At 38.9% G+C, this 13077-nt stretch overlaps 1 pseudogene; it reads left to right on the top strand.

The window, feature by feature from the left end:
* The first annotated feature begins 3633 nt into the window (after positions 1-3633).
* LOC135505054 (formin-like protein 1) overlaps positions 3634-13077 on the top strand; it is a 49662-nt pseudogene continuing 40218 nt past the window's right edge.

Below are 13077 nucleotides of genomic sequence, written 5' to 3' on the forward strand. Positions count from 1 at the left end.
ACAACTACTTTACTTACTATTACTTTACATTACTATTACTTATTATTACAGGTATCAATATAACACTCATTAAAGCTTTACTTTACTATTACTCATTATTACAGGTATCAATATAACACTCATTAAAGCTTTACAACTACTTTACTTACTATTACTTTACATTACTATTACTTATTATTACAGGTATCAATATACCACTCATTAAAGATTACAACTACTTTACTTACTATTACTTATTATTACAGATATCAACACAACACTCAATACTCATTAATGCTTTACAACTACTTTACTTACTATTACTTTACATTACTATATCTTATTATTACAGGTATCAATATAACACTCATTAAAGCTTTACAACTACTTTACTTACTATTACTTTACATTAGTATTACTTATTATTACAGGTATCAATATAACACTCATTAAAGCTTTACTTTACTATTACTCGTTATTACAGGTATCAATATAACATTCATTAAAGCTTTACACTACTATTACTTATTTTTACAGGTATCAACATAACACTCAATACTCATTAAAGCTTTACAACTACTTTACTTACTATTACTTTACATTACTATTACTTATTATTACAGGTATCAATATAACACTCATTAAAGCTTTACAACTACTTTACTTACTATTACTTTACATTACTATTACTTATTATTACAGGTATCAATATACCACTCATTAAAGCTTTACATAACTATTACTTATTATTACAGGTATCAATATACCACTCATTAAAGCTTTACTTAACTATTACTTATTATTACAGGTATCAATATACCACTCATTAAAGCTTTACTTAACTATTACTTATTATTACAGGTATCAATATACCACTCATTAAAGCTTTACTTAACTATTACTTATTATTACAGGTATCAATATACCACTCATTAAAGCTTTACTTAACTATTACTTATTATTACAGGTATCAATATACCACTCATTAAAGATTACAACTACTTTACTTACTATTACTTTACATTACTATTACTTATTATTACAGGTATCAACATAACACTCAATACTCATTAAAGCTTTACTTAACTATTACTTATTATTACAGGTATCAATATACCACTCATTAAAGATTACAACTACTTTACTTACTATTACTTATTATTACAGATATCAACACAACACTCAATACTCATTAAAGCTTTACAACTACTTTACTTACTATTACTTTACATTACTATTACTTATTATTACAGGTATCAATATACCACTCATTAAAGCTTTACAACTACTTTACTTACTATTACTTATTATTACAGATATCAACATAACACTCAATACTCATTAAAGCTTTACAACTACTTTACTTACTAATACTTTACATTACTATTACTTATTATTACAGATATCAACATAACACTCAATACTCATTAAAGCTTTACAACTACTTTACTTACTATTTCTTTACATTACTATTACTTATTATTACAGGTATCAATATACCACTCATTAAAGCTTTACTTAACTATTACTTATTATTACAGGTATCAATATACCACTCATTAAAGCTTTACTTAACTCTTACTTATTATTACAGGTATCAATATACCACTCATTAAAGATTACAACTACTTTACTTACTATTACTTTACATTACTATTACTTATTATTACAGGTATCAACATAACACTCAATACTCATTAAAGCTTTACTTAACTATTACTTATTATTACAGGTATCAATATACCACTCATTAAAGATTACAACTACTTTACTTACTATTACTTTACATTACTATCACTTATTATTACAGGTATCAATATACCACTCATTAAAGCTTTACTTAACTATTACTTATTATTACAGGTATCAATATACCACTCATTAAAGCTTTACTTAACTATTACTTATTATTACAGGTATCAATATACCACTCATTAAAGCTTTACTTAACTATTACTTATTATTACAGGTATCAATATACCACTCATTAAAGATTACAACTACTTTACTTACTATTACTTATTATTACAGATATCAACACAACACTCAATACTCATTAAAGCTTTACAACTACTTTACTTACTATTACATTACATTACTATTACTTATTATTACAGGTATCAATATACCACTCATTAAAGCTTTACAACTACTTTACTTACTATTACTTATTATTACAGATATCAACATAACACTCAATACTCATTAAAGCTTTACAACTACTTTACTTACTATTACTTTACATTACTATTACTTATTATTACAGATATCAACATAACACTCAATACTCATTAAAGCTTTACAACTACTTTACTTGCTATTTCTTTACATTACTATTACTTATAATTACAGGTATCAATATAACACTCATTAAAGCTTTACAACTACTTTACTTACTATTACTTCAATATAACATTAAAGCTTTATTACTTATTATTTATTACAGGTATCAACATAACACTCAATACTATTACTTTACATTACTATTACTTATTATTACAGGTATCAATATAACACTCATTAAAGGTTTACAACTACTTTACTTTACTATTACTCATTATTACAGGTATCAACATAACACTCAATACTCATTAAATCTTTACTACTACTTTACTTACTATTACTTTACATTACTATTACTTATTATTACAGGTATCAATATAACACTTATTAAAGCTTTACATTACTTATTATTACAGATATCAATATACCACTCATTAAAGTTGTACTTTACTATGACTTATCATTACAGGTATCAATATAGCATTTCTGAAATCCTTTCGTCCAGGTAATAAGCCTTTCAGTAACACACCAGTCACTCTAGTGGTAAGCCTGGATCATTAGCTGCCCTATCCCTACCATGAGCAACACCTAGTACAGGTATCAACAGTTATGTCACTGCTATAGAACTTATGACTCTGATTTGATCCTGTTTTGAGTTATACATTAGCTAACCTCACAGCATGGGGCTGTTTTTATAGACTTTGGGCATTATGAGATTTCCAATGATGTAATATGCTAGTCTAAATAAGGCTTAGATCCGCATTAGATCATGTTCAACAAGCTTACATTTTAGTCATTTAGCAGATGCACTTATCCAGAGCGACTTACAGTGAGTGCGTACTTTTTCATACTGGTCTCCCGTGGGAATCAAACCCACAACCCTGGCGTGACAAACACCATGATCTGCCAGCTGAGCCACATGGGACCTGTAGAAGCTGTAGAAGTTAGGCAGTACCTCCACTATACATCTGGCAAGGCAGGCTTCAACGTATTACTGCAACAGAACATTCCCTTGTTGTTATTTTATTCAGCTCACACGTAGGATAAAAATCTCGAAAGAAATGGAATAGAAGATGATACAGGACTGTAACCTTTTGGGATGTTAAAGAGTCAATGCTGGACTTGTAGCACCCACTGTAAGACATTTGCATTAAAGACAACTGTTTGTCATCTAAGGAAAGGATGTTCTCTCCATCTCATTATGTCCTTCTTCCCTCGGTCTCTGTAATAAAACACACCACAGAGTCTCTGGTTTGAGAAGTCCCCTTTAACTGTACATGGAGGCACTAGGACCAAGGAAACACCATCACTCTCCTTTTCCTCCCTCTCTCTCTCTCTCTCTCTCTCTCTCTCTCTCGCGCTCTCTGGAAGAGCTGCCTATGCTGCTGTTGCCTCCCCTCTCTGTCTGTCCCTGCTTCGGATGGTAGAGTAGTCGGCTGTGGACCTCTGCCTCCTTGTCCTCTTCTCTCCTTCTCCGTTTTGACTACCAGGAGACCAGTTAGCCCCAGCGTCGTGTGTGGGCACCAGTCAGAAGAGAGTGGCCCCTACCTATAAGTCCCCAAGGGTCTCTTTGCCAGCTACTGCTGCCACTCAGGAACTAGGGTACTTTTTTCCTTCTCACTTTTCATCCTCTCTTTTTCTGTACAAGGCTCCTCTGCAGCTGTGGTAGCACTAGGAGTGTCACGCTCAAACTCTCCTGTGTCCTTCATCTTTCTTGTTTGCTATCTCTCAATCTCTTGAAGGTTGTTCATGGTGCACAGGGACATTACTGACAGGTCTGAGTCATTTTGCATGATCACTTCCCTTGTCTGAGAGAATGAAGGAGTAGGAACATTGGAGAAGATGATTCTTTGGGCTGGCCTGCTTCTCCTGGGTTCATGGAAATTCTCAACGGTCGCCAGTCAATGCCACATGGAGTCTCATCTCAACAGGAAAAGTAGTGGAAGGACACATTTTGTTCAGCACAAATTTTGAGTTCCAGTGCTGTGGAGTCGGACTGGACTCCTGTTTGGATTACTAGGGTTCGTGTCTGTGTGGAAGTAGCTGTAGAGTACCTGGCTCTGTGTAATCATGGGCAATGCGGCTGGAAGTATGGAGTTTCCAATGGGGAAGGAGGGGAAGACAGTGTCGTTCCCCCCAGGCTCAGAAACCCCCCAGAAACAGGCGGCGGGACCCAAAATTCCCATGCCGGCCGAAGAGGAGTTAGAGGAGCGCTTCAATGTGGTGCTGGTAAGTCGTCGTCGCCCACACACAGACACACACAGCCCAGTTTCTGGAGCCTGTGAGGGCACACATTCTCTTTTACACAGTCCCATACAGAAACTACAAACAACACAAGACAAAGAAACAAAGAATGCTGAACATTTTGAAAATGTGCACAACCCCAGGACAGGCTTATCAACGAGCAGGGTACATAAAGTGACTGTGGATAAATAAGATAAATAATAATTCCTTTATTCTCTGGTTTACAGAAGTATTGAGTTCATTGTAAGGTCAGTTGGGAATGGATAAAGAGGAAGCTGTAATCCATATTTGCAGTGGAAACGGCATAATAAAAGGTTGCCATATACAAATATTACACTCCATTAACAGTGAGCCTGTGACATACGGTTTCCTTTTTCATTGAAGTTTGCAGTGCAAAGATATTTGTGAATCCCCTAATCCCAATTAGTTGTACAATTTCACGTTCATAACTTTAGTTTTGGTTTGTTATATCTACTACTGCAGTAGTACATCGTTAGACAATCCACTTTTTAAAAGATGGGGTCCATCAATATCACTGCAGTAATATTAAAAGTAAATCCAGCCATTTACCTCCTAACCATCTAACGCTAACAATCCGTATTACTCGATGATAATTCCATAACCCGAATTGATTGTCACGAATATTACCGATGTTGGCTCCCCTTCTGGTTCAGGTGGCGCTCGGCGGTCGTCGTCGCCGGTCCACTAGCTGCCACCGATCCTTTGTTCTGTGTTCGTTTGTTTTTGTCTAATTGGTTTCACCTGTTCCTTGTTTGGTTGTTAGGGTGGGGTTATTTAAGTTTGTTTAGCCCGCTTCTGTTTGTGCAGGCTTGTTCTACTGTAATTGTGAGAGGTGTTAGTATTTGTGTTGGGTTTTTACACTGTCCTAGTATTTTACCAAAAGGGTACTATTTGTTTTATAGTTACGCCTGTATTGGGTATATACTATTTTGATCTTTTGATTTTGGACATTAAAGCGTGTTTTCCCCGCATGCTTTGCTCTCTGCGCCTGACTCCACACACACTCACTCATTGAGCGTTACATTGATGACAAGTTGGACATTCCTCGACTCCATAACTTGATTTTCGTGTTACTCCCTTCACTGGGCCTATCGGTCCTTGTCTGCAAAAAAATATTTAATAAGGGCAGGCTATGACTGAAAAACTGGTGTTGAAAGCCAATAACCAATTGGGTCAACATATTTCTCCCTGATATCTCAGCTATGCTTGATATGTTGCTCAGTGTGATCAATGCCATGATAGGCCTATAACATTTCATGCATTCTTGTTTTGTTTTTACAGGTGCATTAGAGTGTGATAAGTTATAGAATGACGATGACTGCCGCATCCTCATTCCAGACCTACAGTACCAGTCAAAAGTTAGGACACAGCTACTCATTCAAGGGTTTTTCTTTATTTGGACTATATTCTATTTTCTACTGAAGACATCGAAACTATGGAATAACACATATGGAATCATGTAGTAACCAAAAAAGTGTTAAACAAATCAAAATATATTTTAGATTTTAGATTCTTCAATGTTGCCACCCTTTATTCTACAATGTAGAAAATAGTCAAATTAAAGAAAAACCTTTGAATGAGAAGGTGTCCAAATTTTTGACTGGTGCTGTATGTATTTGTCCTGTAGATTTGCATCATAGATATGGTAACAAATAGATGGTGAAAGAGAAGACAGCTGCCTAACTTTGTGTCCTTAGAAAACCTACCCACAATGTCAGTTTAACATTCTGATATAGGCTAACTTGGTTAAGTAGTCTTATTCAAGGGCCTCCCAAGTGGCACAGTGGTCTAAGCCACTGCATCGCAGTGCTAGCTGTGCCACTAGAGATTCTGGGTTTGAGTTCAGGGTCTGTCGCAGTTGGCCGTGACCGGGAGACCCTTGGGGCGACGCACAATTGGCTCAGTGTCGTCCAGGATAAGGGAGGGTTTGGCCGGCAGGGATGTCCTAGTCCCATAGCACACAAGCGACTCCTGTGGCGGGCCGGACTCAGTGCAGGCTGACACGGTCGCCAACTGTATGGTGTTTCCTCCGACCCATTGGGCCGGACCCAGTGCAGGCTGACACGGTTGCCAGCTGTATGGTGTTTCCTCCGACCCATTGGTGCGGATGGCTTCCGGGTTAAGTGGGCATTGTATCAAGAAGCAGTGCGGCTTGGGTGGGTTGTGTTTCAGAGGACGCACGGCTCTTGACCTTCGCCTCTCCCGAGTCTGTACGGGAGTTGCAGCGATGAGACAAGACTGTAACTACCAATTGGGGAGAAAAAGTGGTAAAAAAATAAAAAAGTAGACTTATTCATAGAAATTACATCAGTGATCAATTACTAGTAGCACAGTAGTTGGTTTGTGCACATGTCAATCAATGTCCAATTGCAGCTACCAGATGAAACTGACAATCATACTATGATATTGATACGTCAGCCTGATGGTTAGTGTTACTCGGTCAAAATTAATGTCTGGATCTGTAATTCTAAGCAGTCTAGAATGTGATTAACTGACTGGACAGAAATTATATCTGAAAATGGTGTTGCTGAGAGGAATGTGTGTGTCATTCAGGTCACAGTCAGGAACATGTCTCTATTACCTGAGTCATACCACCACATGAGGATGAGATGTGGCCTTTAGCTTATTAACCAAGTGACTCACCATGTGGGATTGCTTATTCTCTTCAGGAAAATACAACCTAGCTATTTGATTGTTCATGGGCAATTCCACGGTAACGGAATTGTGCTGAGACTCAGATTTTTCACTTAAAATGTAAGCCAAACAAAACCCCTTCATTTATAAGCTTAACAAACCATACAACTCTATGCACAATGACTGCTTTTAACAATTTACACTGAACATTTTTACAAAACCACATTTACTGGAAGAACTGTGCAGATGCAAAGTTTGGTAACACAATTTCAGTAAAATCTCCTTCAGGTTTTTGTGTCCACGTTTTCCAAACACTCTTAAATACCTGCTCCGAATACACCCGGTAATGAAATTGAGGTAACGGAATTTGATCATGGGTCCCTGATCGGTACTACACAGAAATACATAACTATGTATATGAATGTCATTGTCTTCATGGTGATGTATCCTAAATGGGTACACAAAGGTATACATTTGAAATATCCTTTGTTGCATATTTGGGCATTATTCTAGACACTGGCTACTATTTTAATGAGTTCTGCCCCCAAACAAGACCACATTTAGTTGGTTTGGACCGGACCAAATCTGAACCAATCTAACGTTTCACAAGTTCGGACATCAACGTACAGCACAGTAGAGCTCAGTACAGACAGAGAAGAGTTCAGTACAGTACAGAGTAGAGTTCAGTACAGTACAGAGAAGAGTGCAGTACAGTACAGAGAAGAGTTCAGTACAGTACAGAGTAGAGTTCAGTACAGTAGAGAGAAGAGTTCAGTACAGTACAGAGTAGAGTTCAGTTACAGTACAGAGTAGAGTTCAGTATAGTACAGAGTAGAGTTCAGTACAGTACAGTGCAGTACAGTACAGAGTAGAGCTCAGTACAGTACAAAGTAGAGTTCAGTACAGTACAGAGTAGAATTCAGTACAGTACAGAGTAGAGTTCAGTACAGTATAGAGTAGAGTTCAGTTACAGTACAGAGTAGAGTTCAGTACAGTACAGTGCAGTACAGTACAGAGTAGAGCTCAGTACAGTACAGAGTAGAGTTCAGTACAGTACAGAGTAGAGTTCAGTACAGTACAGAGTAGAGCTCAGTACAGTACAGAGTAGAGTTCAGTACAGAGTAGAGTTCAGTTACAGTACAGAGTAGAGTTCAGTACAGTAAAGTGCAGTACATTACAGAGTAGAGCTCAGTACAGTACAGAGTAGAGTTCAGTACAGTACAGAGTAGAGTTCAGTACAGTACAGAGTAGAGTTCAGTACAGTACAGTGCAGTACAGTACAGAGTAGAGTTCAGTACAGTACCGTGCAGTACAGTACAGAGTAGAGCTCAGTACAGTACAAAGTAGAGTTCAGTACAGTACAGAGTAGAATTCAGTACAGTACAGAGTAGAGTTCAGTACAGTATAGAGTAGAATTCAGTTACAGTACAGAGAAGAGTTCAGTACAGTACAGTACAGTACAGAGTAGAGCTCAGTTACAGTACAGAGTAGAGTTCAGTACAGTACAGAGTAGAGTTCAGTACAGTACAGAGTAGAGCTCAGTACAGTACAGAGTAGAGTTCAGTACAGTACAGAGTAGAGTTCAGTTACAGTACAGAGTAGAGTTCAGTACAGTACAGTGCAGTACATTACAGAGTAGAGCTCAGTACAGTACAGAGTAGAGTTCAGTACAGTACAGAGTAGAGTTCAGTACAGAACAGAGTAGAGTTCAGTACAGTACAGTGCAGTACAGTACAGAGTAGAGTTCAGTACAGTACAGAGTAGAGTTCAGTACAGTATAGAGTAGAGTTCAGTTACAGTACAGAGTAGAGTTCAGTACAGTACAGTGCAGTACAGTACAGAGTAGAGCTCAGTACAGTACATGGTAGAGTTCAGTACAGTACAGAGTAGAGTTCAGTACAGTACAGAGTAGAGCTCAGTAAAGTACAGAGTAGAGTTCAGTACAGTACAGAGTAGAGTTCAGTTACAGTACAGAGTAGAGTTCAGTACAGTACAGTGCAGTACATTACAGAGTAGAGCTCAGTACAGTACAGAGTAGAGTTCAGTACAGTACAGAGTAGAGTTCAGTACAGTACAGAGTAGAGTTCAGTACAGTACAGTGCAGTACAGTACAGAGTAGAGTTCAGTACAGTACAGAGAAGAGTTCAGTACAGTACAGAGTAGAGTTCAGTACAGTACAGTGCAGTACAGTACAGAGTAGAGCTCAGTACAGTACAAAGTAGAGTTCAGTACAGTACAGAGTAGAATTCAGTACAGTACATAGTAGAGTTCAGTACAGTATAGAGTAGAATTCAGTTACAGTACAGAGTAGAGTTCAGTACAGTACAGTGCAGTATAGTACAGAGTAGAGTTCAGTTACAGTACAGAGTAGAGTTCAGTACAGTACAGAGAAGAGTTCAGTACAGTACAGAGTAGAGTTCAGTACAGTACAGTGCAGTACAGTACAGAGTAGAGCTCAGTACAGTACAAAGTAGAGTTCAGTACAGTACAGAGTAGAATTCAGTACAGTACATAGTAGAGTTCAGTACAGTACAGAGTAGAGTTCAGTACAGTACAGAGTAGAGTTCAGTACAGTACAGTGCAGTACAGTACAGAGTAGAGTTCAGTACAGTACAGAGTAGAGTTCAGTTACAGTACAGAGTGGAGTTCAGTATAGTACAGAGTAGAGTTCAGTACAGTACAGTGCAGTACAGTACAGAGTAGAGTTCAGTACAGTACAGAGTAGAGTTCAGTACAGTACAGAGTAGAGCTCAGTACAGTACAGAGTAGAGTTCAGTACAGTACAGAGTAGAGTTCAGTTACAGTACAGAGTAGAGTTCAGTACAGTACAGTGCAGTACATTACAGAGTAGAGCTCAGTACAGTACAGAGTAGAGTTCAGTACAGTACAGAGTAGAGTTCAGTACAGTACAGTGCAGTACAGTACAGAGTAGAGTTCAGTACAGTACAGAGTAGAGTTCAGTTACAGTACAGAGTAGAGTTCAGTATAGTACAGAGTAGAGTTCAGTACAGTACAGTGCAGTACAGTACAGTACAGTACAGTGCAGAACAGAGTAGAGTTCAGTACAGTACAGTACAGAGTAGAGTTCAGTTACAGTACAGAGTAGATTTCAGTACAGTGCAGTGGAGTACAGTACAGAGTAGAGTTCAGTACAGTACAGTACAGTGCAGTACAGTACAGAGTAGAGCTCAGTACAGTACAGAGTAGAGTTCAGTACAGTACAGTGCAGTACAGTACAGAGTAGAGTTCAGTACAGTACAGAGTAGAGTTCAGTACAGTACAGAGTAGAGTTCAGTTGCAGTACAGAGTAGAGTTCAGTACAGTGCAGTGCAGTACAGTACAGAGAAGAGTTCAGTACAGTACAGTGCAGTACAGTACAGAGTAGAGTTCAGTACAGTACAGTACAGAGTAGAGTTCAGTTACAGTACAGAGTAGAGTTCAGTACAGTGCAGTGCTGTACAGTACAGAGTAGAGCTCAGTACAGTACAGAGTAGAGTTCAGTACAGTACAGTACAGAGTATAGTTCAGTACAGCACAGCACAGAGTAGAGTTCAGTACAGTATAGTACAGTACAGTACAGTACAGTAGATAGAGTGCAGTACATTAATGTGTACTCAACTCTAGTGTGCTTACAGTGTACTGTGCTGAACTCTACTCTAGGGTACAGTACTGTACTGAACTATATATTTTTTTTTACTGTACTCTACAGTGCTGTACTGCACTATACCTTACTGAACTGTATTCTACTGTGCTGTCCAAACTTGTGAACCCAACTGTTGTTTGTGACTACTATTATTTCCCATTGTAGTCAATTAAATTTCAGAAATTCTGTTACCGGTTGAGGGGGGCATTATGGGGGGCCAGCGAGGAATAAACGTCTAGAGACCAGAGTTGTTAATGTAATGAATCAACTTGGCAGGTGTCGAGGCTCAAGAGCTTTGCATACAGCCAGTGCCAGCTGATGTGCTGTCAAACCACGGTGGACTTCCCTGTGTGTATGTGTGTGCTTGTGTGCATCCGATGTGTTATAACATACGTATCAGCATGTCCGTGTGTGTTACATCTGCTGTACGATCCAACATCGTCTTAGTACGCATAAGCACACATGTTCCTCTGTACGACAATGTGCCTTTTTTTTGCTCCATCACTCTATTGCGGAGAGAACACTAAAGACAGATCATCCCCTACATCACACCCCCCCTCCCCTCCACACACACCCTTACCCGACGCCCACGGATCCACCCCCTCTTCATCTAATGCTGAGTGTGCATAGCAAATTTCTGCTGTGCCAAACGTCCTACTCTGGCTGCATTCCAAGCAGGCTGGCTGGGGTGCAGCAAAACGCCTAGATCTACAGATGAAGATGTGAAGTGCGGCTGTAGAACCATCACGGCCAGCCTGTCCCAGTGTTAATACATTAGAGACTGTTAAACTATACCAGAGTGTCAGATGTCAATCACCTACAAGGGTGGCACTGCGGGTGTGTGTGTGTGTGTGTGTGTGTGTGTGTGTGTGTGTGTGTGTGTGTGTGTGTGTGTGTGTGTGTGTGTGTGTGTGTGTGTGTGTGTGTGTGTGTGTGTGTGTGTGTGTGTGTGTGTGTGTGTGTTCCTGTGTGCACCTGCATGCGTGTGCTCGCTCGGGGTTAGTATTCCATGAACAACCTATATGTTACATAATGATCGGGTTAAGTGCTGAAACTGAAGCCGTTTAGAATCTTAACTGCAGACATCAGGATGACGTCCTGTAAGTGGTCCAATAACAAGGTGCTTAAAGGGAAGCATTGGCTCAACTCTGCTCACTCTCCCTATTCAAATTTACATTGAGCAGCTCTCCTCTGCACTTTGCATACTCCTTTGCATATTTCCCAGTGGCCAATGGGTTAGTGGGTGGATGTGTAAATGTGGATCTGTGGATTTGTGTTCAATAGATGAGCGTGTGTATGTGTGTGTGCCTGCGTATTCATGCCAGTCTGTATATGAGTGCATGAAAACATGTATTCCTTATTAGGATGCAGCCTACCTGTGTGTTTGGAGTTTCTGACAAGTATGTGAATTTACTTTGAGCATGTTTGTGTACACATGCGTGTATGAAAGTATGAAATGATAGGGTACCTCTGAGAAACTGACGGCGATTTTCTTTTCTGCTCCACTGAAGAGACAGGTGATAGGCTATCAGATAGCCAAGATGGCTCCCTAGACTGCACATTGGTGGGAGCCAACTCAGGTTTCCATTACAGAACCTCATACAAAGGACCTTTGTCAATAAAGACCCCTAAAGGCAGTTTGGTTGCCAGGTACAGCACATCAAGACTCTGAGTGAGACAGTAATGATTACAAAGTCTCAGCTCCTCCACCTGAATTCAAGGCTGGAATTTGACAGGATAATAATTTCCATGGTTACTATAGACATTGTACATACTGTATGTAAATGCAATTTGCTATTAGTTTTTATTAGGTCTAGTTTAACAAATAGCATGCAATGCAGTTTCTCATTCTCACCTTTGACCTCCCTTTCTCTAGTACACTCTTAGAGCCTCTTCACACTTACTACACTTTTGGTAAAAATACCGTCGTCTACACATATTTCTCAAATATAATTTGCGTACTCGCTACGTCTGGACCGCTATCAGCAGAGGTACCGCTCTACACTTGTCTGACAGTTACATCCCTTGAAGCAGGGTTGTATGAACAGAATTGTCTCATTGAGCCAACACTCCTACCAGTATTCAGTATTCCAGTATTTCAGTATTCAGACCCCAGTATTCAGACCTTTTACTCAGTATTTAGTTGAAGCATATATGGCAGCAATTACAGCCTCAAGTGTTCTTGGGTATGATGCTACAAGCTTGGCACACCTGTATTTGAGGAGTTTCTCCCATTATTATTTGCAGATCCTCTCAAGCTCTGTCAGGTTGGA

Source organism: Oncorhynchus masou, chromosome 18 (assembly GCF_036934945.1).
Source record: "Oncorhynchus masou masou isolate Uvic2021 chromosome 18, UVic_Omas_1.1, whole genome shotgun sequence".
NCBI classification, from domain to species: Eukaryota; Metazoa; Chordata; class Actinopteri; order Salmoniformes; family Salmonidae; genus Oncorhynchus; species Oncorhynchus masou.